Source organism: Cygnus atratus, chromosome 4, assembly GCF_013377495.2.
Source record: "Cygnus atratus isolate AKBS03 ecotype Queensland, Australia chromosome 4, CAtr_DNAZoo_HiC_assembly, whole genome shotgun sequence".
Taxonomy (NCBI): Eukaryota; Metazoa; Chordata; class Aves; order Anseriformes; family Anatidae; genus Cygnus; species Cygnus atratus.
The window spans coordinates 48,321,780-48,349,359 of NC_066365.1; the positions used below are offsets into that span (position 1 = coordinate 48,321,780).

The following is a 27,580-nucleotide window of genomic DNA, read 5'->3' on the forward strand; positions in this document are numbered from 1 at the left end:
CACTCTGCCTCTTCCATTGCCCCTTTAGTATTTCAGCTAAGAGCCCAACATTCAGGCTGTACAACATTCTCCAGTTTTGCTTGGGAGAGTGAGAACCAGGTTTAAACCTGTATCATAGATGTCCCAGATGTTAAACAAATAAATTCAGGAAAAAACTAGTCTGAAGAACTCCTTTTGGATGCAGTACAGATTTTTATCTTGGGTCAGAAGAATACCCAGTGCCGAACACGACTAAGCTTTCCACAGCCATGAACTGCCTGCTCAATGAGTGAGCGTAGCTTCTGTCTACACAAGTTAGTGGAAGTTAGGCCTGACAGAGAAATCATCGGGTAAGATTTTGGTCTACATTTTTTAAAAGATCTGACTATACAGTCTGAGGTGTTCCTTTATAATCCCAGACTATTGATTTTTTTTCCCACAGAAAACTGCACTGTCCTATTGTAGATACAAGAGGTGATTAGTGTATGATTTTCCTGGTTAGTGTTTGGAAAATCTGATTATTTTCCACCATTTTTTCATATATTTCCCTGAACAGAGGCTGAACCTGATGATAGCATATTGGCCATGTGTTTAGCTGTTGTTCTATTGTTTTTCATAGCATAGGTTGAGGTTAATTTAATCTGAAAGAAGTGCCCGTACACCCCTCAGATGTAACTGTATGAAGCAGATCCCCTTCCCACCACTCTCTTATTTTGGTCAAATCTGATCCTCCCTGCGTTATCGCAGGATTTTGAAACACAATGTCCTTTTTTGCAATGCCTTTATACTAACAATAAATGGCTTTCCAAACATCTGTGCTTTAAGGGACCTTCTTTTTGTCAGGCTTATGAACATTTAACCTATTTTGAAATATCTTCTGCTGTTAGTGTTCTGCATGTGTGCAGCAGAAAAACCAAAAGACACTGACTGCACTTTCTTCTGTGACATTTCTGCCCTGATACAGTGCTCTCTATTAGGCTTACATGGTAATCAGCTATCACCTTTCCATGGGTTTCTGCGTTTCATCACTCAGCTTCCTTCTGGTCTTGCTGACACTCTCCAGCACACCTTCCTTGCAGTCACTTGTGTGTCAGTCAGCAGCTGCATTCTCACACAGTCCAGCCCCGCTGACCAGCTTGTGAAGTACTAGCAGACAGTGATTTTATTATTATTTTTTCAGCTTTTATATAGTTTAGAAAGAAATTTAGTAATTTTATCAGTCGGAGGTTGACCAGAAAACTCATACATGAATGCAATGTTCATTGTTTCATTGAATTACTCATAAATTAGTCTATGTAAAGAATGCAGGGTGTCATTGCTGTACCATCATTAGGGGGAGAAAAAGATGAAAAATATGAAACCTCAAATTCTCTGCAGTAATACTGAGAGATGTTTCTGATTTTGGAGGAGCAAATCTGAACATTGACTAGATTTGATGATTTTAATACAAGCAAAAGGAATAAAAGGTCACAAGTTTCAGTCTAATATTTCTTGGTATTTTTCCTGATATTATTAATAATATTTCCTGGTATAGTTATTTGTCTTTAAAGTTTTCATCTGAGGAACGTATGTGCATAAAACATAAATAACTAGGTCAGTGAGGACAAAGGGTTTGGGTCTTGGTTTTAGTACATAAGGGGCTTGTTCACCTCACACATCTTTAGGCACTTCAAGTCACGTAACTTACCCAGCTGGTACCCTCAGTGTCCCATACTCCGAAGACGCAGAGATGCTCCTCCAAAGGCTCGTTTGTGCCACCTGTGTGAGGCTTATCCCCTAGAACTTGGAGATATGCCTGTCTCCATTTGCATTCAACACCTCCGAGTCACTAAATGCCCATTTGAGGACCACCTCCTCTTCCCACTTTCCTTTTCAAAACCTTTTCTATTGCATTTATGGCTGTCTTGCTTAAACTTTTCCCTCAGTGCTGCACAGTTTCTGGTCTCAAGAAAGGACTGCTTTCTTAACATATATATATTTTTTTATATTTGTTATCATGATATTATTAATTCTCTGTTGAGTTGTACCTCATAATTCCAGGAAGAATGAGAACATTTCACACCAAAGTTTACTAAAAAATTCCATCGGCTTGTCAAATTTGTAATCAAATGTAAGCCAGCCAACACAGTCTCTCACTGATCATTCTCCCCTATCTATTTATTATTCCTGCTGCTCTTGTTATGTTTAACATAACAAGATTCTGACTTTTCCTTTAAAATATTTCCTTTAATAAATACCAACTGTTTCAGACCTCTAGTCAGAATGACCAGTCTTGCCTGATGTTTCCTCAAATTCCTCTTCCTAAAAGTCTGTCAGGGCATCTGCATATCCCCTCACTTCAGCACAGATTAGAAATTGTTATTTCTGCTGAATGAACTTTTATGATGAGGCCAGAACTGGCAGCTGAAAATGGCACACCGGTGCATATATGCTTTTGCAGAGGGAAGCCACCATCTGCCTGAAATGCAGCCAAGATACTTCCTGGTTCCATCTGCAGGTGAGAGGAGATAATAGTGGAAGCAGCTGGTATGAAATCAGAATACGTAATCTTGCAAGATGTTGACCTAAAACAAAGAGGCATATGTTTATGTATTTCATTTTGTTCATATTCATTATGTTTATGTATTTCATTTTCACTGGCTTTCACATTATCAGCAGATACTTATTTTGTTAGACCTCTGAAAAATACCATAATGATGGTGGGCATTCTTGTAAGACCTAAGTTGATGTATTCTGTGCTGTATTTGAGTATAGCTCTTTTGAGAAACCCAAAACCCAAAAATTACAAAATTACAGATTTTCAAGGTAACAGTTGTACAGTTTAGTGACTACTTCTGTAGAAGGATGTAAAAGGAACTAGGAAGTCAGTAATATTTATGGAAATAAATTAAAAATATTAATCAAGAATGTTTAAGGAAGCAAAAGGGGAACAGCATGACAGTCTCTTGAATTACATCCTAATATATCCTAATGACAAATGGCAGAAGATATGGGAGGCATAGCTTTTGTAATAGAAGGAGAAGAGTTGCTAGCCATTACAGGTTGGGGAAAGAGAGAAGAGGAAGGAGGATCTTATATTTCTGTGTCCATCAAGGAACCTTTCATGACAGAAAGAAGAAAGATGTATTTCTAAAATAGCCTAAAATCTAAGACAGTGTGGGAAGGATAAGTGGATCGCTTTACAAGCTAACAGATATGCTGAAGTGGTTAAAGATCTCAACTGATAAACATAATCCAGGGCGGTTTTACTGTTGCAAATTCACATGCTTTCTTGGCTGGTGTTAGCTGGAGGAGCAGGAAAGTGAAGAAATGGCCTATAACTCACCCCTGAGTTGACATGCTGTGCTTCTTCAGAGTCCATTGACTTGGAAGATTAGTAATAGTGGTAAATCAAGGGATGCATCCTTCCCATCCCTGCCTTTGTGCTGCCATAGTGTTCGTGCTACCAGGTACTGAGCTGGAGCAGGAAAATGAGTGAGGTGAAAATCAGTGGCGTTTTTGGAGGCAGGGTTGAATTGGTTTTTGTTTGTTTGTTTGTTGGCAGGTTAATTTTCAGCCCTGGCGATTCCTGATCCAAGTCATTGTGTGGCCTTGTGAACTTCTGTGGCAGAACAAAGGCAGGAATGGGAGTGCATAGGTGGGGATGGAAAGCAGAAGAAGGAGGCAACATTTTGGTCCCAGATCTCATTTATATCAGCTTTAAATGGCCATGAAGCCACATCCGCCTTTATACAGGTAAAAAAAAAAAAAAAAAAAGTGCAGGACATGAGCACCACTGAGATGTTAAAACATCTGGTCAGAAGTACAAATGAAGTATCCCCTCCCTTCCCTGGCATCACTGCTACCAAAGGATCTGCAGCAGGATTTGTTATAATGAAGGAGCAGGAACTCCCGTGCTCCATATCATGTTCTTCATTAATGTTGCCCCTATACATGCATTACTCAGCACCTCCGTTACAAAAGGTAAAGGCTTCACTGCGAGCTGATCCACAATTGCATTCCCTTGCAGTTAAAGCATTCAAAGTGCATGTTGGCTGTTCTGGTGCAAAGCTCTTCGCAATGTATTTTGCAATGTAACGCAATACACAAGACCTGCTGTCAGGCAGCTATGAGCCCTGTCATATGAGCCAAGGATTTTTTTTATATGATCTATGCTTTAAAATGTTCTTTCTCAAATAAACAAAACAAATAGCTCGTTTCCCTTTGAGACTCCTCAGAAGTCCTCATCATTTTTAAGATAATTTGCCAGGCGAAAAGGATGATGTAAGTAGATACAAAATGAAATGCTCATTATTGCAATCCCCACCTCCCAAAAGTGGCCATTAATCAGTTGTCTGGTACACAAGCATTCTCTGCTTATGTTACTGAAAATGTTGCCAAAGATCCTCTTCCAACACTCAACAAGTAGTACAAGGCATTTTAGCTTTAGTAAATCTGCATACACAAACACACTTGCTATACCAGGATAGGAGGCCTGGAGTATTTGAGACACGGTGGCAGTGCCACACAATGGTGTAGCTTGTATTGCTGGCAGTACTGGCATACCATTAGCCAGGACTTCAAAAGTGTCCAAAAGACCAAAGAAACGGCTGCAAACAGAGAGCAACTTGAAATGGCCATAGAGTACTTTGAAGTGACTATTAACAATGCGTCCCATAGCCCGAGGCATGCAAGAAGTACGTCTGCACACCAAGCTGCTGAACGGAACAGGATTTGTTTATCAGTCGGGACCACAGAGGCTTGTCTGAAACAATTTATTCTTTTCTGCTCCTGCAGCTCCATGTGCCTGGGGCATTTTTTGTGGGACAGAATCAGCTAGCAAAGGATCACTCTGGCAGCGGTAGTAAGTCCTGTCTGGAGAAAGCTCTGAGCTCTCTTCCACACAGTGAGCAGAAAGCCCAAAGACAACCTAACTCCTGTGTTTGTGTTCCCCTCCTTGCAGCACTGCTTTGAGGTTTGGTGGCCAGATACAGCTTCCGTACAAACTGCTGCCTCCCTGGCTGTTGTGGAAGAACCAGGAGAGATCATCTGTGCTGATCATCTGAGCAGTACAGGGCTTCCACTAATGGCTGTGAGACCGGTGCAAACCATTTCCCTTCTGCAGGCTTCTGGTTTCCTGCTCAGCTTTCACAGTTTTACTGCTGTCATGCATGCCCAGATCATGCCTCCATCATTTGTCTGGATGCTCACTCTCTTCCCAGCAGCCAGACAAAAGGCTTTCTGGGGCATGAATGGCTTCTTTGTTTCCCCTCTCTGAAGGGGTCTTAGGCAAATATAGTTAAGCTCCGATATTTTATTATTGTTGTTGTTGTTTGTTTTTTGTTTGTTTGTTTGTTTTAAAAAGAGAGAGAGTGAGAATTCTGACCGGGTTTCTAGCCCTCAAAACCACAGGTGAATATTTTGAAGTAAGGATAGGATTTTGCTCCAGATCTTCTGTTCTCTGCAAAGAAATGACTTCAGGTTTGTGGCTAGGAAGTAATAGTCCAGCATGAAATAAGAAAATGACTACAGAGATGATGACTGAGGATTTCACTCAAAGGGAACATAACCCACTTTAAGGGTCAGTGAATAAAAGAGTGAATAACAGAAACAGGATTTATACTAGAGGCTGAAGTATAAAATACTCATTAATGGCCAACTCTGTTTTTGTGTGCATCTTGAATATGCATTCATAGCCCTGTTGCAGTATGGACAGATATTGTATTAAGATATTTTTGGCTAAAAGATACAACAAAGCCACACAGTTGCACTGCAAATTTCAGGAGATGGGGAGCTGGCTGCATTTAGCTTGCAGAGTTTGCCTCTTTATTCTTTAAGACTTACTTACTTGGATAAAACAGAACCATGACTTTTACTAGCAAATTCTAACTTCAGCTATTTCCCATCTATTTCCATGTATTTCCAAGAGAACTGAATAGAAAATGTTTCACCTCTTCTGTTTTTTTATTTTTTATTTTTAAATAGGAGAAGTTTACTTAATTAAGTAAACAATTTTCCTCTTTTTCAGCTGTGCTGCTACATGGCGTTCTAAACTACCTGAAAGGATTAGACAAAATAAAATGTCAGCATCTGATTTTGTTCACTGGATATGAGTGAACATTTAGGAGTTTAAATTGATTTCAGATGGGAATGTCAGCTGCATGCTTTGGCTAGAAATGAAGCTCTGACTCAAAGGGGTAGAAAAGACATGATAATCAAAATTTCTCAAATTCATTTCTTCCAAGCAGGGGAGTGACACCAGGGTGGAACTCATCCTGTATCCATTGCAATATTTTCTTCTACCCCAAATAACTGCTCATTAGCAGCGTACACCATTGTGAAGTCTTTCTCCTCACACTGTTCTTCTCATGCCTAGCCTAAAATCATCCCACACCACTTTTTCCAGTGTTTCCCACAACCCTGAAGACTTGTATGATTTTTAACCACCAAAGCAAAGCAGCAGGGGAATGGATTTTGAATGAAACAAATTAAGAGTCTGGGGAGAAATATGTTTTATGCTAAAACAGAAAAACGTTTTCCACTTAGAATCAGGAAACAATTTTGTTTCTGGTGTAGACATTTTTAACCATGCTAGTAAAAGCTTCATTTTAGGCATCAATCACAAGAAGAAAGCAGAACAGGAGACAGCAGTGGTGTTACTCCAGAGTGCTTTCAGTCAGTAGCTCAGCAGTTATGGTATTAATCCAAGATAATTCAGATGTACATGCAGCTCCTTGCACTGTGCCATGTACATATAGTAGCTGAGGCCAGCATTGCTCACGTCTCTGCATCACCTCCCAGTTGCACTTCATTAACTCCCAACCTATTGAGTAGAACACAGATAGGTGATAGTATTTCAGAGACAAGTTTTACTTGTTTTGTGCAAGTTTAGTCTTTGTGTGGATAATGGCAAAACTCAAGCTCACTGGTGTTACTCTTGAAAGGTATGGGTCCTAACCTCTTCAGGTGGCATGGAGAGAATGAGTGAGTAAGTTGAGACACATTCGGGCCACATCCGTTGTAATGGTGGAGATGGGTGTAGACAAGTACTGCTGGGTTGTGTTGGGTTTTTTGCACCTCAGTGCGGAATATTGTTTAAATATTCTTTCCTGAGATGTGGAGGACTAGTTATTGTTTTTCTCAAATCAATAATTTCACATGTCTATGACTTGGGTTTACAGGGAATCTGCAGCAGCTATAAATACTGTGTTGTGACTTTCCTATTTTATGTTGAGGCTGGCTGTTTTTCCTTTGAAGATGGGTATTGGGCAAGTAGCAATCTCTAGGCTTTATCTGTAGCTCAAAACCAGGCAAATATCAAGCTCTAAGCTAAGTTTGGTCATCTATTCACTTGCTTATTCCCCAGTTCCCAATCTGTTGCAAGTCTCATCCCAAACTTAGCTCCTTACGAAGCCTCTGTTCCCTTGAGTGGCATTGCTTTTATTGTTGGCTGAAGTGTGGCTCTCACTCTGCTAAATGATTAACCAGCACAAGGTTTCTTCATATGAACGTAGTGTGTGGATCCTCTCAAAGGGTGTCCAAGTCTTCTTGGTTCTCAGGACAAACCCTCAAGGTCCAAGTAGTGTCCAAGTCACCAAGAGATGTTTTTGTCTTTCCTTCCCCACCCTTTTCCTTTTTTTTTTTTTGCCTGTTCTAAGCAACCATAAAATATCTGCTACACACTTCTGTGATGCAGAGAGAATAATAATCAGTCCTGGGCCAAGTCACGTACAGAAGCAATAGAAGAGCATTTTCACTGAGCAGGAATGTTATTTATCTCTACACTACTTACGTTTTACTGTGTTTAAAAAAATAATAATAATCCTCTTCTTTTGACCAAAACAAACCTCCAAACACAGATGTTCACTAAGTATCCAAATATGAATAAAAGATATTCAGAGAAATTTGGGGGAAAATACTCAGAACCTAAATCCCAAAATCCTTATGCAGATTTTATTCCCTCAGATCTCTCACTTAATTAATTGAGGTTAAACAACAATGGGTAAAGCTTTCAGAATTTAACCATTTCATTACATAACTGTATTTTTTTTAAATCAGGCTATGCAATTCTTATGCTTTTATGTAGCATTGCACCAGCTAAATCACAAACTATAAATGATCTCCGAAAAGCAGTGAAATTGAAGCCAAGAGCTTTTCACTAACTCGAAATTTGCTGCTGCAAGGGATAAATGTGCCAGATTCCAGTATGTGGGTCACTTGTTTTGCCAGACCATCCAGTCTATTAATGGACTTGTCTCTCTTATCCTGAAGAGGGAACAAAATAAATATTTTGACCATTTGCAGCTTTTTTGTGTTTATGGGCAAATGTGTACTAATGCAAAACTGGGCTATGGAATGAATTATATTTAGGTGATGGCTGTGAATTTGCTCTTTCTTACTATCTGTGCTGTCAGATTCCACCCTAACAATTTGATATGCACATTACAACATCTACCTACTGCAAGAACAGGCACTAATTGGCTGAAGAGGTATGGATCGGTGAATTGAGTTACTGCCAAAGCCCATCAAAACAGAGTAAAAGACTATTTGCAGGGCATTTTGAACAAACATGCATTGCCATTGCCCCTGCTTTTCCTCTCCTGTCAGCAAATACAGTAATTCAGATACCAAAGCTCTCAATAAATTTCACAACTGAAGAAAAAATAAACATTTTTACTTACTGTTCTCTCCATGCATCACACTAGCCATCATCCAATCTTTGCAAAAAAAAAAAATCCTTAGCATTGTAAATCACCATTCTGTAATTCTGTCAGTCAGTAATGGCATTTCTTACTCTTGTGATATGGGAACATATCACATAATGATATACTCTGGAAAGTGTATTCTATAAATCTAGGAGAGCACAATCAAATCAAACACTTTAGGAGAGCAAGAAAGTAAAAGTTATGGAAGAATCTATTTACTGTGATCAAATAACAATATATGCCGTGCAAAAGATAGATGAAGTTCTGTGTAGTTAAGCATATTCTTGTAGCTGGTTTTCTATTTTATGCTTTGTTTGAGTGAGCTTGTCCCTTATTGCCTATCATGCACAGGACAGCTGTTCAGATTAGTAGTTTTTAGGCTGTGTTATTCAGATACGCAAGGTTTTTTGTTTTTAACTGCAGCGTTTCTGTGCTTTGGCTTTCCAGTGTGCAACATGTGATCTTTGTTAAAACCCTGCTGTGGAATGCTGACATACACACAGGATTATTTTCCCTGCCAGGAGTTCATATAGATTTATATGAAGTTTTAAAATATGCAGACTCAACTTTTATTTTCCATTCAGAAAGAAACACAGCTGTCATGTTGGTGACAAATAGCTTTTAATTTTAAACTTTTGGATGAAAGGAATAGACATCTTTCCTGACCACACTGTGGCAGGATGTAACTACATCTTCTCAGTTGAGAACCACATACAGTATCTGTAGGTAAATGAACAACATTTTACCAACTTCTGCAGAAAGAGCTATTGCTAAATTCAGCTTCCTTAAAAAAAGAAAAGGAAAAAAAAAACAGGCCATGGAATCTGCTTTCTCCTACAGTTGGGATAAACCGCATTTCTGAACCTGAGATTTCCATCTACGAGCACAAAGCAAAAAGAATGATATCACTTCCCAGATGGATGGAGGTACAGTAGGGAAGAAATAAAGATTTGTGCAAAGATTGGAAATAATACATAGGTGTTTTTGTAAGAAGCTAGTAGCGAACACTTTCTTGACAAAGAAATTCCAAGCTGAGACACTGGCAGTAGGAACATTTAACTAGATACATGTCCAAGGGAAGGAATCCCTTTTTCAAACTGTGGATTGATTGCAGGGCCAGTCAACAAGCCCTGCAGAGAATGGTCTTTGTGGCAGCGTATACCGTTCCTAGATTAACTGACAGGATTTCTCTAGTAATCCCCTCAAATCTTACAGGGTTTGCACCTGTAGAGTGCCATATTTCCTTCTTGTTTCTTCTTTTTACCCCACTTGCTCAGACAATGCAGTGACAAGACAGCTATGGCATGGCACTGGGGCATGGAGGTAGAAAACATGTGTGCACCATCTGTAGGGCACTCGACACCCCAACATCTGCTACCCACATTCCTGGGTCGTATGGCCAGATCGTCTCCTGGGGTCCACCAGCCAGCTGTGCTGCCTTTCTTTGCAGAGAGAAGGGAGCACCACTGCTGCTGGCCTTCTCGGAGCTGGATGAGATATTTCTTCCCTTCCCACCACAGGGAAACGTTGCCTTTGGTAGTTGGTGTTGTTTTCCTTTTTGTGGTATAAACCCCACTTTGATGTGGTTGTAGAGTGACCACACCAGGAGTGTCTCTGGCTGGGTGGTTCTTGGGGGCCCAGAGCAAGGAGTGAAAGCTGGGCATCAGCTTTACAGCTTTGCAAGAAGAAGCCTTTTTGGGGTTTTCTCTCTCCAACAGGGGAGAGAAATCTCAACAAATCTCTCAGTATTGTTAAAGGGAAGATTTGCCTGTATGCCCACCTTCTCCTGCACTCGGTTTCTCTTGCTGGTGAAGGAAATCAAAGAGATTTCCTGGCTCAGAAAGTCAATCATTATAAATAAATGTGTTTTCTTTTATGATGCTGGCACTTGGCCAGTTCACAGCAGCTGAGATCTGAGCCTACTACTCAAGACAGATACAAATGTTTACACAGTCTTTTCCCAGGCTGAGATTTTAAAATACAAAATGAGTTCTGAATATGTTAAAAATCGGGTGTGAGAGAGGGGTTGCAGGGAGATTTTCCTGCATTGAGTAGAACAGATCGGTCTCTCAAAGTTGTAAATACTATTTTCTTGTGCAGTGTTATAGATTATTCCTGACTGATGAATAAATGTAATGCTATTAATGAATATGGAATCCACAAAGCATACCTAAAAGCACTTTAAAATCTTTCAAATTTTCTAAAATCCCATTTTCCAGAAATTTTGTTTTAGTTGTATCCATAATGGAATAAGAGCTTCAAATCTTTGTATCCTTCATGTACTAAACTATTTTATTAGTTCTAAGACCTTATTCAAGTATCTATGATGAGAGGAAAATACTGCTCTGAACTTACTGCATCTCTATCTGTATATTTCTAGGTAAAAAGTCAACAGAAAGGAGTTTGAGCTCTACCCTATCTAAACTTATCTGCAAAATATACTCAGATGTAGTTTGAAAGACAGAGACAAATAGTGTGTTTAACCTTAGGAGTTGCTTGGGTTTTCCCTAATCTCGACCTGCCACATAGCTGAAAGTGGAAGCCTTTGAAAAGTTTTTACAAAAATATTTACTTTTTATTAAAATTAGGAATGAAGAAGATTAACAAAGCTTTTCCTCTCCCTTTCTTTTTAACCTTGCAAACAGTTTAGTCATGAACCTCTGCAGGTCGGCATGTTCTGTTGTGTTTATCTGATAGTGACAGAACAAACTTCAAATATCTCAAGGGCTCAGCTTAATCTGTTGAGCATAGAGCAGCCTTTTTTTCTAAAGATATCTAATTAATAGACCACTCATGCAACAATGAGCTCTGCGTCATGTTAATTTGTGTGGGAATTTTTCATGACAATTATGCATTAAAAAAAAAAAAAGAAAGAAATGAAAAGAAAAGAAACAGAGGGGAAATGTACACAATGAGTCAAAGCTGCAGAATTTGGACATCCTGGAATCATTTGCTGCTCAAAGTCTGAATGTTAGATATGTTGTCCATCTGCTTCTCATACCAATTTATTGACTAGCCCTGTGAGCTTTTTGTGTTGAGCATTGGGCTACAGATATTGGGAAAAGAACCAAGCACCCAATCTGGCAGTCTCAACCATACAGAGCTGTCTTTTCATGACACTGTAGATTTGCTACCAAAGTTCAGCAATGACTGGAAGGGGGAAGCCCCCAAAACTGCAAATGGCAGTCATCTTGGTAAAGAGTAAATTGGAGTTCGTATTCAGGTATTAGGTAACTGGATGAAAGAGTAAGGGTTTCAGCATTGGCGTACAAGCTGGTACATACTGCAAGACTGCTTCTTTATAAGAGAAATACACTGAGAAAGGGAGGAAGGCATTTCCTTTTTTCTTTAAAGGAAGCAAAATCTATTGAAAGCAGAATAAAACAGAAATTTGACATCAGTCCCATTTCATCTTAATATACAATAAGCACACCACAAATTAACGGTGCATTGAATATTTTTCGCACTTTCAGTTCTTTTTCATAGCCCTACTGACATTTCCATAAGCCTCTCAGCAGCAGAATGAACTTTTCTACTCTCATTTGGCCCAGCTTAAGAGTATACTGTCCTGCTTCTACTCATCCATAATCTCCTATAGCCCTCGCTTGTTATATAAATCTCCCAGTTAGCATTAGCTGCTGAGGACAGTGCATAATCTGTGACATCTCCATGCTTTTTCTACGTTCAAAAGTCATGCCATGTCCTAACCAAAACAGCACATATTAAAGTTACTGACTGAGAGACAATTAAGGAAAGGGAGGTTTTGATACTTGGATAGACAAATGAACTTTGAAGCTGTGGAGGAAAGCTTGAAATTTCTAAACAAGCTCACTCAGTTTATTTTATTTAACATTCTTCTCTGTTTTAATTCCTAATGCTACATAATGATATAACTCTTTGTGAAACAAGAAAAAAAATGTGTGAGGCTGTGAGGCTTACATTTTCCACAGAAAAAACTTGATTCTCGGTTCCATGAAGAACATGCAGGTGGCTTGTGATTCACTTGGAAGTGCTGTTAAGTTGGCCCATGTTTCTCCAAGGACCCTTGCCCAAAGACTCCCTGCTCCAGCAGTTTCAGAAGGAATGCATTTTCTAATGCTGTTTTGCTAGTGTTCATTTTGTTGATGCGGCTGTTGAATTATGGAAGACAACTTGCACTGCAAGTCAGCCGTGGAAATGCTTGTTTTAAACATGTTAACTCATTCCCACAGTCTTGACAAAAGCCCAAGCCAGCTGCTAATCTGTATTAAATAAAGAAAAGACAGGTGCTTGGGGCTCAAGTTCGATTTATTTATTAGTTTACTATGTGGCTTGAAAATCTGAGATGAAATTTTTAAAGGTTTTGTCTCAATTACATGGATTTTAATACTAAATACATTTCTTTCAACCAATAATAGCAATCATGAAATGTTTTTAAGCTTTTTCCACATGTTACTTATACAAAATATATTAAAATGAAACCAGTTAGTCTGGCCAAACACAGAAATGAGCATGAATTCTGCTGTATGTCATAGCAGCAACAGCACCATTAAGATTTAATCAACCTGTTATTTGGACAGAAGGCTGTGGATGCCAATGGAAATATTAGGCATATACTTTTTCAACACAGTTTTCTAAAGGAATGAGGCTTATGACATAATATTGCCCCTTCATTCAACCATCTTCACCCTTTCCTCCCATCTTTAACTGAATTGGATTATGAGGCAGATATTTCTGAGATACTAGAGGAGGCTCTTGAACCTTATGGGGGAAGATAAATGTTTTTATATGGTGGAGACTCAAACAAGTACCCACAAATGAAAAAGCTGTTGTATGAGTAAAGCAGCAACCTTGGCTTAGCATCTTGCCAGAATAGGTGCTGTCTGTTCCCTGGGTGGTTACGAGGAGATCTGGGAGCAAACTGAGGTAAATGGAAGTGGAGAGGAAGCAGTAGATGTCATGGGGATGTGGATGAAATACATAGTTCTCTGAAGATGCTTATTGCTGTGACAAACAATTAATCTAGTCTAGTTGCATTTGTAAATCAAGGATAGGTCTTCCTGTGGAGGTATATCAGTGTTGGTATCAAGTTTGACCAGATAAGGATCGATTAAAAAAAAAAATGCCCTTTTAAAAATGAGGTTGTAGAGCCTGATCCTCCTTTATGTCCTATCCATTCCTTCTCCCTTTCTTTACTGTAGTCTACATACATACGATTTCTCCCCTGGTGTGTCTCTAAGGGATTAGAATGGCTAAATGAGGAATTTGGCTAAATAAATACTCTAGGCTGAGTACAGAATCCTAAACCTCTTCCTCAGGCAGTTTGGGCACAGCGCTGCCGAAGATTTTCCACTGTCAGGTGCACATGGTATCTCTTAGTTGCCTGTTTGTGTATGCCACGCACATTCATTCATTCATTCATACCCTCAGAATTAGGGTTGGTACTTGGATGAAAGACTTCCAGACAGTACATGACCTATTATTCAAGGAGTGTTGTGGATTTGGTGCGTAGTAATAAACCAATGACAGGGCAAGGTCTGAGAGGATCCATAGTGTTAGGAAAACAAGGTTTTAAGCAAGACACAATGAGATAATCTTGATACAATGATTAGGAGGCATACAGCTGTGTTTTAACTGGTAAGATATTAAGCTCACAGTTTACGTTCATTTGTATATCCAGTATTTTCTATATTTAAGAAGACAGTGTTTTGTGTTTTGACTCATCCTTAGACATACCTTCTCTCTCTGCATTGGCTTTCTACTCCTCATTGTGGTCTCTAGTGAAAATAATAGTCCATTTTGAAAGGTTATTTACAAACATTAAGAAATGGTTCCTGTTCCAAAGAGCTTACATTGGGCAAGACAATGGAAAAGAGAAATAGTGCAATATCATGACTTTCTCAAAGTTACGCGTTATTCCAGAGGTGAGATGGAAAGTGAAGCCAAGCCTCCTGATTCTGTGGACACTGCTGTCTTTTAATACTTTCGTGTGCCAACACATCAGATGAGTAACAGTCTTAGAGAATTAGATGTCTTTGTCACTTTGTTTGAAATGTTTCTTAGGAAATAGCATGGCCAATACTGCATTTGAAGAAACCCCATAGAAGCTGTGGTATGTTTGTCTGGAAATCTAAAACAAAGTTGGACTTTTATTTTTAAAGGAGCTGCATTGTGTTATTTTGGATAAGTAGGTGATTTCTTTCTGCACTTGTGATATCAATTTGCTCTGTTTTTTAATTAATTCTGTTTTGCAACATTAAATAATAGATGACATTCATGAAGAGCTCCCAATTCTCTATTGGCTTTGAAATTTGGAGAGCTCCATCAACATATTGGTCTAGTTCCCAGTGTGACCAATTAAGTGGGAGGATACAACAGTGGGAAGATACAGAGGTTACTTGAGCAGTTTCCTTCAGGCATTGGGCAGAGTTTATTTGGCAACCTCTCTTACTGCATGAGGAGAAAGTTGGAAAAACTTGGCAACTGTGTGCCAATAAACAAAGAAAAGTTTAGTGGCTGCTTCTGGTAATGGTTGGCTGTGGAAGAACACAGAGCTCAGCATTTCCAAACCAGTCTACAAGCAAAATATCTGCTGGTAATAGCTAGGTCATAGCTCTGGAGCAGGCTGAGCTTATTTGCAAATAAATAATGCTGCCCATCCCTCCACACTGCAACAAAGATGTTTTCAGAGGGGTTTGTATAACCTGCACACTGACATTGCTAGTGCTACTGCGCTATAGCCTGCATTGATATACTTTTGTGGAGGTTGGCAGCAATTTTATTTTAAGGTCAGAAAGCCTACGCAATTTTGTGGACATTTTTTGTTTCCTTGTTGTGGAGGAAAAATAAATTCCTCAGTTAAAATTCTGTTTCTGCTTTGTGCATACTAAAAAATCATGCAAAAAGCATGGGCCTAGCCCTGCAAGCCATTATTCATGTAAATTCCCTCCTTAGCTTTATTAAATTACTCATATGAATACATCTTTGCAAAATATGGTCATACTATTGTTGAGTGAATAACGCTAATTAAAAAATAAATAAATAAAATTCTTTTTCTTGCCCCTACCCAAATAAAAGAGTGAATTTGTAATTTTAACACTGAATATAGTTCTCATAAGAAAGATTAAAGTTTTACTTAAAGCAAGAAGTGGTTTTATTTTCTTACTGCATATCTTTGGGGAAAAGAGAAAGCTTTAGGTCATGAAAATCCCTATAGTGTCTTGCATTAAAAGTGTTAAAACCTGAATTAGAGAACATAATTCAGATCGAGTTCTGGCGCCTGTGCCAAAAATGACATCGCTGGCTGCTGGCTGCCTCCAGATTTTTGGAGCAGGTGTGTTGACTCACTTGCTGAGAAGCACGAGGAGAAACGCTGGCCTTGCTCCAGTCCTATAACGTGGGGCGAACCCAGCTCCACGGCTGCCCTGGGACTAACCACCACTGCCAGGCAGAGCAACCTGCATGGAGATGTGGAGTGTTGCTTTAGCATCATGTGCCAGGGAGATCGGTGATGCTCCATCCGAAGGCTGGGGGACCATTGGTAGCCATGCATTTATATATCCCGCTACCACAGCTTTTTGTGGGGTTGTTGTGATTGCAAAAACAGCAGGCCCTCGGACGGCACTTTTTCCTGGGAAAGTTGCTGGATGCTTGGCCTGCAGCTCCTGACTGGTTTTGGAAAACACACGCCTTTTCCAGCACATTTTGAACATTGTTGCAATTTTTTTTCTGGAGGCTGTGGATGCTTGCTTTAGCATTTAGCATCATGGCTTTTGTAATCCTGTTGGTTGCTTCCTGGTTACCCCTTTTTTCCCAAACGATTTGCGTTATTGGACATTTATAGAATTACATTTTAAATGGACTATTAAGGATGAGAGAGTAATGATTTTACTTTATGGTGCATTTCTGTTTAGTAAACATGTATGTTTTGGTAGTCTGAGGATGGGTTGGTACAGCAGGACAGTGAGCTCAGAGGAAATGTCTGCCTACCCCTTCCTCTTGTCCCTTTCATCCTTTCTTAAAATCTCCCAACAAAGTTTGGAAAAAAATATGGGCTTTGCAGAGATACCTCAAAAATTATCCAAGCTCTTGAGAGCATGGAAAGGGAGATGCTTTTGTGGACAGCTCTTTTCCTACAGCTCCCACGTGATTAAATGCAATGCTTAATACTGTCACTGCCTTAATTATTTTAAATAATAGCAGTTGCATCTAACAGAAGTGCTAGTGTTTGAGATATCCAGTGTCATAGCAATTAAAACCTCAAAGGTTAAATGAGCACTTCCAGTTGCACACAGAAGTCATGTGGAAACCACACAACCGCTCCTGGACCAGTTGAAGTTCATGGAATATATTTCTGCCACTTGGAAAATACAGTCAGATAGCAATGAAAGTCCACAACACAAGGTTTACGTTTCTCTGTAGACAACAAATGCATTTATTTTGTGGCCAGTAGCAGAATGAAATTGGGACTTTAACCAGCAGCTCTCATGTTTACTGATAGCAGTAGATGGCAGTTTTGTTGCTGGCATAAAATGTTGGAAGGAGGCTAGGTTTGCTCCTAAGTATCACTGCAAATATGGAGCACCTCGGTGGAAGTCAGTAGAATGGTGGCAGCCTAAGAACTACATTTGCTTTGAATAGCAGAACCCATTTCTGGCAGCCTCATGATAGTGACTGGTTAGGACTGGGTTTTCTGGGGAGGCTTATGTAGCCCTCCCAAATCTTCAGGTGAGAAAACAGGACTCCTGTCCTGAAAACAGACCCCTAATCTTGATTATAAAATATAAAAGCTTCTGCAAATACATCACTGTAATCTGCTGTCATTCATTTTGAGAGTTTTGAATTTCATAGTGGAAATTGTCCTTGGAAATATATTTTTATCTGCTGAATACCTGTGATTGTTTTCTTCAAGGCATCTATTTGTTTAAGCAATGCTTTCCTATAACGTTTTGTATTTTTTGTAAAGCCACATAAATTGAAAAATGTATTTATTTAACAGGCTGATTCTATATTAGGTTAACCTTAAATGCTGGTTCTGACACTCCTCTCTTTTGCTCCCTTTTTCTTCCACAACTCATTTTCTAAACTTGACAGGGATATTTGAAATGGGAAATCAAGATGTGAAGGAAGATGCTTGGTGTGGTTATTGCATGGCAACACACATTCCAGCTCACAGCTAATTACAGGCAATGCTGACATCTGAGAGCTGGGAACAAACTGGGATGTTATATCTGCTTATTTGTACAGTAAAATCTTTTCCACAAAGTATTATTTTACTTCGTGGAGCCAAGGGCAATCTCCAACAGCAATGTTAGTAGAAGTTTAATGTTGTGTTAATAAGGGAGAGTAAAAGACGATGTAGCTTTGTTAACTTAGCATAGAGATAGACCATGGACCAAAACATTAATCATAAGCATTCCTCTATTGACCTCCCGAAGGGCCAGACTCCTCCAGCTAGGCTTATTAATCCCCATGGGAATAATAATATCCCATTTCAACAGTGAGAACGAAACACTTGTCTTGGTTTTAGTTGATGGATGGGCTAACTGTTTTTATTTTTTATTTGTTCAAGAGAAATAACATCCCTCTCCTTTTTGAGATCAGGCAGCATGGTACCAGGCAGAGTCTGAGAATCTGCACTGGGTGGGATCGCTGGTGATGTACTAAGTACTCCCTCTCATAAATACCAAGTTTTCTTTCTCTGGGCAGTTTCTTTTCATGACGCTATTTCCAACATATGGAAAGTTCATTTCTTAATATAATATGGCCAGTGTTTGCCTCTTCTGTATGTTGCATCCAAAAGTGACCTAAACACAGTGAAATAATAACCCCACATTTATTAATATTGTAAGACTATCAGCCAGCTGCAGCAGATTTTCCAGAGGGTATATTGAAAACTTGTATGTGCATTTGCAAATGTACTGTTTTCAGCTTCTCTTATTTATGTGTGTTCATGGCTAAAGCTTGTCAGGAAAATATTCATGGCCTACTTCTTTTTCCCATTGCATAAAAGGAGAGTCCTTGGATGTAAAACAAGAACTGGGCTCTGCTTCCTCTGGAGCATTTACCAATATATCAGCAAGGAAGAGGCTGGCACAGCTCTTAAAAAACTCATTTTCATTCCACTTTTTTCCAGCATCTGTCTGTTTCATAAGATAAGAAAGCAGAGCTGTGGAAAAGGGATATGTGCTGAAGTATTTCCCATCTCAGTTATTCATTAAAACAGTTTCCTTGTTTGCTTTCTGGGATCTGTATCCCAGAAAAATAAATTCTTTGTTCGTTTGTCTGTTCCTGCTAAATGTTTCTGTTTGGTCTTATAAAATAGTAAAACTGAACATAAGCTACAGAGTAGTAGTAAGGTCAACCTTTTCTATTAGCAATTGCATTCATTTCTCTCTTTTGGAGACAAGTAAAAACAGTATGAGCTGGATCCTCTCCAAAACCAATGGGACATAAAAGGAGTACAACTAAATCCCTTAATTCTGGACTTTATTAGGATAAATTATAATAATTAGTAAGCCCACGTGCATTTTGCTGTAGCCACCAGGAGCCCACGTCAGTGTGATTCAGCAAATAAAACTGGCTGCAGGAGATTTCTTCTCTTTCCCTGCTCTGTTGCCAGTTCAGTTCCTAATTTCTGGCCATTTCTTGTCCTGTGACAAGGGTTCAGTGGCCTTTCCCAGTGCTTAAAAAAAAAAAAAAAACTTTTAATTTGGATTGAATTTAGGGGTTGAGTGGAATAGAGAGCTCAGGGGCAGAACCCTGAGTGTTACTCTGAATAACCACAGCAAGTACTTTCTTCACTCTTCCTTTTCCCACTTTGTTATGTATATGCCCAATGTTGCCAAACTTAATTGGAGAACAGGCACAGTTGTATTGATTTTCATGTATCAGCTCCCACACAAGCCCAGCTGTGCACCAGTCCCAGGAGAGAGCTCTTAATTCTGTTCTCTTCTTAAGCAAGAGGCAACATTTGAATGAAGTATTTAGCTAGGTTCCATGAAATGACTTCATGGAGATTGCATGGCTTCAGATATACAACCCTGAGCACATACACAGTAAGGGAGAAAGGCTTTCCTCCTACAAGCCAAGTTTTGGGAGGGTGGAGAGCGAAGGCTGGGAGGTACAAGTCCAAGATCAGTAAGTCCAGGCTTCGTAAGTCAGTCGGCTGTGCACTGTCTCTCCCTTCTTCCTTTGCAAGTCTTCTGGCTGCTGAAGTACCCAGACCTAGCGTGGGTCAGAGGACCCCATGCAATGATACAGGCTGCCCCACAGGCTCAGTTGGAATTGCAGGCTGTCAACAAAACCTGCTTGGAAAACAAGACAGAGTGCAAATAAGTCATTCTACCTCTGGCAAGGGAGAAGTCCAGAAAGAGAGAAGATTTTTCCAGCAGTTGGGGCGGGAGAAAACTTGATGGAGATGGATTAGAAAGCAAACTTGGTTGGTAGGCAGGGCCTGGAGGTGAGGGAGTTTGAGCTCGGAGCAAATTAAAAGTCAGGATCTGTCATGGTAGATCATAGAGGCGATGGAGGCAGAGCTGCTTATTCCCTACGGAATTTGAAGGTAAAGAGTGAAAGCGTTAGCAAAGAAACTCTGGTCTGCCTGCCCTTACGCTGCACATGTTTACAGTACACTTAGCAATGACAGGGGAAAATGAACAACACTTGTAACCTCCCCAGTGGCTTTTTCTTCTGAGTGCCTTGTGCACGTGCTTAGTGCAGGTGCCTGCCTGCAGAAAGCATTGTGCAGGCAACGTGCGTGACCGTTCTCGTGGATGACCCTCTTACACGGTCCCCACAGTCAGTGCAACTGCAATAGGAAGCCTCTTCCTCTGCTTGTGCTACAGGAAATGCTTTCAGCATGCTTCCTAATGTCCTTCAAGCCTACATCTACAATTCCTTCTGCTGCTTCCATCACGCCTTTACCCTTTCTTGCACCCTATAGGGTTTCTGCAGTATTTGCTCTGAGTGCTGCATTTATGTTTCAGCACTGTATTAGACCGATGGTTTCTTTTGTTACTCCATGGCCGGTGATGCTTTTTAGCAGTTCAGTTCCAAGAAAAAAAATAATTATTTGCAACTTCACTTAAATTTATGCAATTTCTTCACTGATTTATTCACATGAGACTGGCCCTGCCAAATATTGTAGGGCTAAAGGAAGTAAAAGTGGTTCTCCCTGGAAACCTTACAGAAAAATCAAGTCATACACTGACTCCTTGAGCAAAATAACAGCTGCAAAAAGCAAATGACACAGACTTTAAAATGTTACTATTGCAAAATTATGAGGAAATAGTAATTTTATAATATTTAATTATCTTCCATTGGGAGAAAAAACAAAACAAGACAAAAAGGCTATGCAGCATTTCAGATGTAATTGCCTCAGTAAGGATTTTTTTGTGAGCATCAAAATGTCAATTATACATTCATACACCTGTGATGAAGAACCAGTTTATCTATGCTTAGTCATTAAAGATGGTGCACTATCTGTCCATGCGAAGGAGATAAAATCAGTCAAAACAGATGAAATTGTTTGGCTGTCCCACGCTTGCAAAATGGAACAATTCCCATTTTCTTAATATATGATACCTCTGATGTTGTTACTAAAAAAAATTAATCTACTATGGCAGCCTGTGTTTCTCCCAGTTGGCATGAGTGAATAGTACAGCAAAGGAAGTTTTTTGTGACTTTAAAGACTTCTTCAACCAGACCCCAAATGAAGTCCCTTCTCTTCAGTTGTCCTCCTGAGAAATATTATCATCAGGGTAAATTTGAAATCTGTATGTCTCAGACAATCCTTATTTTATTTTGAAAGAAATCTTTGGCATCATACTACTTATGCAGGTATAAATGAAAGATGCAGCTCTTTCAGCTGCACTCAGAGCAGTTATGTGGAAGTTGCTGAGACAAAACTCCATCCCAAATTTGTAAACAGCAGCAAATACAGAAGGTGAAAAACTAAGCAGAGAAGGGAAAAAGGAAAATGAAAAAGAAGGGAAATTTTCTGTTCATTTCAAACTGAACCAGGACAGTTCTAAAAAATATGAAAAAGTTTTTTTTTCTCTCTCATTTCTCTTGCTGGTACCACTGCTCCAAATAGATAACTAGCCTGGTTTTGTAGTCTGAGAAAACTGAGTTCTAGGAATCTGAGTTCTGGATATTTAGCTTAATCTACATGGACCTCCAAACCATTTGGAGGTTTACCCATCACTGAATGCCAGAAAATATGAAAGTGATCTGTCTTGGAGTACTTTGTGTTCCTGACAGGGAGTTCTGGGGACTCACTGTCTTATTGCATAATGTTGGACACAAGGAACAAAACATCTGTTAGCTGTGAATGCAAGCTGCAGATAACTATAGTATTAAAATGACAAAGAAATACATATCCTTGAATACTTAAAATTACTTTGGTAAAGTGGTACAGAATGGTATAGCTACGCTGGCAAGATTACGTCTTGCATCAAGAACTTCAAATAACATAATCGCAAAAGTTATTCCTAGACAAGAAGACTATGAATAAGGTGATAAGTGATAAGGTAAAAGTAAACCACATGGGATGCGTACCTGAACACATACTGTACACCAAAGGCAAGTCTATACATCAAATGCAATCTGTATTCACCTTCCTCTCCGAAACAACATAGAACTTAAAGCCTTCCATGGCATCCGAGAAATAACCAGTACATTTAAGTGCACCCTCAAGACACTGACTTGTATTAGGAGCAATGTGCAGTGACTCAAGTGAGCTCTCCTCTCCAAGACAAGGAATATACTCCCTTTTCTGGGCCTGTGTGGCCCTGGAAGTGTGGTAGAAGTCTGATGGCTGCCCAGGACCTTCCATCAATCTTGGGTCTTGTGCCAAGACTTTTTGATCTTTTTACTCTTGTGACAAATGAGCAAAAACAAGGCATAAGCCAGCTGTGTCCTGGAGAGTTATAGGGCACTGTGAGTGGTTCCTAAGGGTAAACCCCTAAAAAGGGGAAAAGACTTCCAGGTTTTGTTCACTGTTTTCTCAGCCAGTTCAGAATGTAGCTGTGGAAATGCCTATCCCCTCCATGTGTTTCAGTTTCTCTAACCGTAAAGTGAAAGCTTATGCATTAAAACTACTGGGGGACTAAATACATTGTTTGCAGCATGCTTTGCAAACCTCAGCTGAAAGGTATCACAGTAATGCAGACAAGTGTGTTTCTTTGTACAATTTTGTAGGCTCTGTAGTCCAGTAATAGTGCTGATAGAAATAGTGTTTTTCATTGTCTTTTGTAAATTCATAATTTACACTCAAATACAGAACTACTCTATTTTCCAATTTCAAGCTATAGCTATAAACCAAACTACATTATTTTAAATTTTTATTTTATTTTTCTTTTCCCTAGGAAAGCTGTAAAATACTTAGGTAGATTATAGCAGTTTGGTGGTTAATGATCTCTAAGAAATTACTGGCAGTAATTAAAAATGAGTGCTTTCCTATATCATATAATCAGTAATCAGAAACTGCTGGGAAAAACAGTGGTGATGTGAAATCAGTCACCATAATGTGTTTTGACAAGTCTCCTCATTAAGAAAATAATTACCCAAACCACTAAGTATGTAGGAAAAATATAACTTGCAAGTCTGGCAGATGATGAACATGTTCCTTCTATTTCTCATCATCTTTTTCTATGAAATGGAAGAATCTTCTGCAACATATCTGTAATTGCAGCTAAACCTCCAAAGGGAGGTATCCAAGACTAATTTCAAGTGCCAAAACAAAACAGATAGTTGGCAATCAAAGCACACCCACCCATAAAGTACATTTTGGTCAAAAGTAGGCAATTCCATTTTGACTCTAAGGCTTGCATCCCGTCCTTAGCTCATCACAGATGGGTGCCTCATCACTCACAGCTGTCTGATGTTTCAGGCACAACAGGGAGTGATGAGATTGCATTGTTTGCTGATCAGTGTGACCTTGCTTTTGATGATATCTATTTCCTACCTTCACTTGCACAAAATACCGACCTAATTTCCAGTGTTATTCAGGATCCCCTTTTTAATCTGTAGTGGGAGATAATCTCTTACTTTCAGTACAGAATGAGTCTCCAAACAAGAGAAGATCGTCCATGTGGTTTAGAATTCCTTTGTACCACTCTTTCACCTCTTCCTTCTTCCCCACATTATTCTTCACTTCTTGCCATCTTGAAAAATCAAAGGGTTTATAATGTACTTGGTTAATTTTGTCTTTGAGTTGTCCATGGGATCAGGAATGAGTAAAATAGAGATCAATACTAGTTAATAAAATAGAATTCAATATTAACTTGGAGCTGTTCGTCTCCCAACTGTAAATGCTGTCAGTCATCTATAACCACCCTTAGCCAGTTTCATAAGGTCTTTTATGTGCACAGATGTGACGTTTCACCAGATCTGCCTCTTGTTTTCTTCTGCTAGCACCTGCTTCAACCATAAAAGCACACAGCAGCCCTATCCTGAAGCCTTTATCTGATCTCCCATTCCTAGCAAATTCATGTTAGTAAAGAAGGGCTGCAAAACCTGAAACCCCACAAACAAAATTTAAAAAGTAACAAATTGGAAGACAGTAAGAACTGTTAAAAAAAAAAAAAAAAACTGAGGTCAAAAAAAATCAGAGAAAAAATGCCAACAACTGTGCCAAACCTCAGCATGAGAGAACAAAAAGACTCCCATCCACCAGTTTACCACTAACAGAGCTCCATTCTGGAAGTGTTTAAAAGATGCACATTATTGGGCTGGTGAAAAAAAAAAAAAAAAAAAAAGCTGTTTCTAACAAGATGAGATGAAAGAAAAGCTGTTTCTAACAAGATGAGATGTCTATGTCCAAGTGTGGAATAAACATATTCCACCCAAGGCAACGATAGCTAATGGGTGGAGCATAAGCCTATGCCAGACCCTTGGGAAATGCATAGCAGTTCCTCTGATATGGATGGCCTCTGGCAGCCCCAAGGATATCCTGCTTGCTGTTGCCATGAGGGTTATGGTACTACACACACATTTTAACACACTTTTCTGCTGGCTTGGTAGGGGGAAAGAAGAAGGTTATAATCAGGGTGTGTCACTTGCATGACTTGCATTTATACACTTTTCATATTGACTATATTTAAAAGTGTTGATGGGTGACAAATTTGCTGAAGTTAGAGATGGAAAAGACCTACGACATTATCCTTTCCATTGTCCCAGTGGTGCAGAACCATCTCTCTTGCTCATTTCCTAGCAACTTAGCAGGCATCTTGTCCAAAAAGTGGTCCTTCCACTTTCTTTGTGGGTTTATTCCACGTTTGAGTGATTATCCCTGTCTAGGAAGTCAAAGTGAACTCAAATTGAACCAAGCAAAACTTTTTCTTAGGGCTCAAAATAGTTCGTTTGTTTTGTTTTTCTTTAATTTCCATGCATCTCTAACTTGCTAATATCTTCCAGGAGCAGAAGTTCCAAATTTACTTCTGAAAAGAGTCTTTTCCTGGTCCACCAAAAGCAGAAGATACAGGAAATTGCATGAGAAATGTCTGTGTAGCTGTCAACATGATTTCCAGGGTAGAAAATGAGAAGAAACTTCATATAAGTTTTCAGAAAATTGAGTTGTTTCTCTGAACAGATTCTTCTCAGTCTTATGCATGAAAATGATACTCTAAGTAGTCTTGTGTGTTTTGCAGTTAGATGTTACAAAGGGTTACTTTGACATTTTTATGGTCTGTTTTAATTAACTGAAGCAAAATCTGCTCTTCTGAGTGATTCATTTATCCTATCAACCTTTCTATTTTTGTAAGATTAAATCAGGAAGTTCGCATTAAGCTTCCTTTCCTGGAATTCCAGTTGAACATTATTACCCTTTGTTTAGACTGCATCACTTATTCAGCTGATAAGGGCAGAGAATACTCCACTGGAGATACAAAGATTCAGCAATTTAGATCACTTAAGAAGAATTATGTATTTTCCAATAAAAGATTATGGATCTACGTGATGCAGGGAGTTGCTGAAATTGACATTTTTTAAATCTGCAGGCACAAAACTGTATACTCTTACAAAGATATGTCTCAGGGAAGCATAGGTAATCTTTTTGGCCTTGACATTGGGAGGTATATTGTAGCTTTGCATTGTGTAGTTCTTATTACAATGCCAGCTTGATCATGATCTTAAGCATGCTATAAAAGAACCTGAGCTGGAAGACAAAGGCATGAAAGGATCAAAAGACTAGGTCCTGATTCTATGAGAATCATAGAATTTGATTTGAATTAGGGATCCAAATCTGTAATTTGGATTATGTCACACATTTTAAGCTCTGAAGTATTTCTCACATTTTAAACTTTGAACCAATTTATCTGAAATCTTGAAATCAAGGTATGTTCCTAGGGGAGGCACTGTAAAATACCGGAGATACAACTTGAAGCATGAATCCTGAGAAAGATGTGTAGCTTCGGTGATTGCAATGATCCTTAAAATCTATCAGTTAACAATGATATAAAACTATACATACACTCTTTAATTTTGGATATATGTTTTGAAAGTACAGTGTATTATATATGACAGATATGTTTATACATAAACACATTGTTTGCATTCTTTGGACATTACATTTGTTTTAGTCTGTAGTATCCTGGCTCTTCATCATATGTGTGAAAAAAGACTAGATTTACAATGTTTTTAGCTTCTTAGATCATTGCAATTAATTTTATTTACCTTCACTAGGAGGTTTTTGTTTGTTTGTTTGTTTGACTAGAACAAAATCTGGCTTTGCAAACAATGAAAAACAATGAAAAATTATATCTGAATTCCTTCTTATGCTTGCACCAGAAGGAGTTAACACTGTGGGTTCTGCTTCTCACATACTGCAGCTGAAGCCTAAATTCTTTTTTCCCACGATTTCCTTTAGTGACTGGATCTAATTTGTCTTCTAGCATGAACTAGACTTGTTAGTCTGCTCCCCTCTGCAGCCAAAGGTACCTGACATTATACTTACCTGTATACTCATGAGAGGGGGCACAAATCTGTAGCCTTATGTAGGGGACAGATTTTTCAAACAATCTAAAGTATATAGGTGGGCAGTGTGATTGGTATACATAAACTGACACACCTCCCCCAAATTTTAGATATATAGATCTTGATATATTTGTATGAGACAGACAGGCAGAAAATAGATAGATATAGAGATCTTTACGTATTTCCATATGTCTTTATTTTTATGTATTCATATATTTGTAAAGTGAAGCAAAATTAAATCTGCAGGAAATACTTCTCATCTTCTCCAAGTCTGCCAATATTTAGTTCATTTGAATATTAGGTAGAATCTCCATAAATAGAAATAAATTATAAAAAAGTTAATTAATGTGGTTGTTTGTAGAAAACAAATAACTCATTAAATTAGAAGGACGTAAACCTAAAAGAGTTCATAAAATAACTTAGTGTCTAACCGTAATTATTGCAAGCAAAGATCAAAAGACGGGCTTATCAGAAGTGGAGACAGTTTATTTCCATCTTGGAACAAAGGACAAAAGACACAGTGTCTTGTCCTTTCCTTTGAGATTTCTCTGTCTGCTCCTTTCCACTCCCTTTCCTGATAGGCTGAAATGTCTTGCTGGCTGATCTGTTGACTGAAACACAATAATCAATTCTGGGGAACATGTCAGCTACTTATTTTTATAACAGGAACAATGGAAATAGCATCACATTGTTAATAGAGGTAAAAGTGATTAAAAATACCCTCTTGAGTTTTCCTTTCTAGCTCCCATAGTCACAATGCACTGGAATTGGTCCAGGACAAACTATGACGGTAGAGGCACACAATTTTACGGCAATCAGAGAACTTTGATTCATCTTTAGCCTGTGAAGGAATGCTTTTAAAAATGCTGCTGTATGAACCAAGAAAAACTAATGAGCCTTTTAATGCACACATTTATTTTTTAAGATTACCACTTCAAATCTAAAGCAAAATAGAGAAATTC

The 27,580-nt window shown here is 38.9% G+C and overlaps 1 protein-coding gene across 13 annotated transcripts in view; it reads left to right on the top strand.

Annotated features, from left to right (window-relative positions):
* The window catches only part of DLC1 (DLC1 Rho GTPase activating protein), a 271,834-nt gene that overhangs the window by 195,954 nt on the left and 48,300 nt on the right, over nucleotides 1-27,580 (top strand). The window contains exon 2 of one of the 13 annotated variants that reach the window (XM_035550960.2): nucleotides 3,524-3,714. The exons of the other annotated variants lie outside the window; for them this stretch is intronic. The gene's annotated coding sequence lies outside the window, so the exon portion shown is untranslated. The remainder of the gene's footprint in view (nucleotides 1-3,523; nucleotides 3,715-27,580) is intronic. 13 annotated transcript variants of the gene reach the window in all.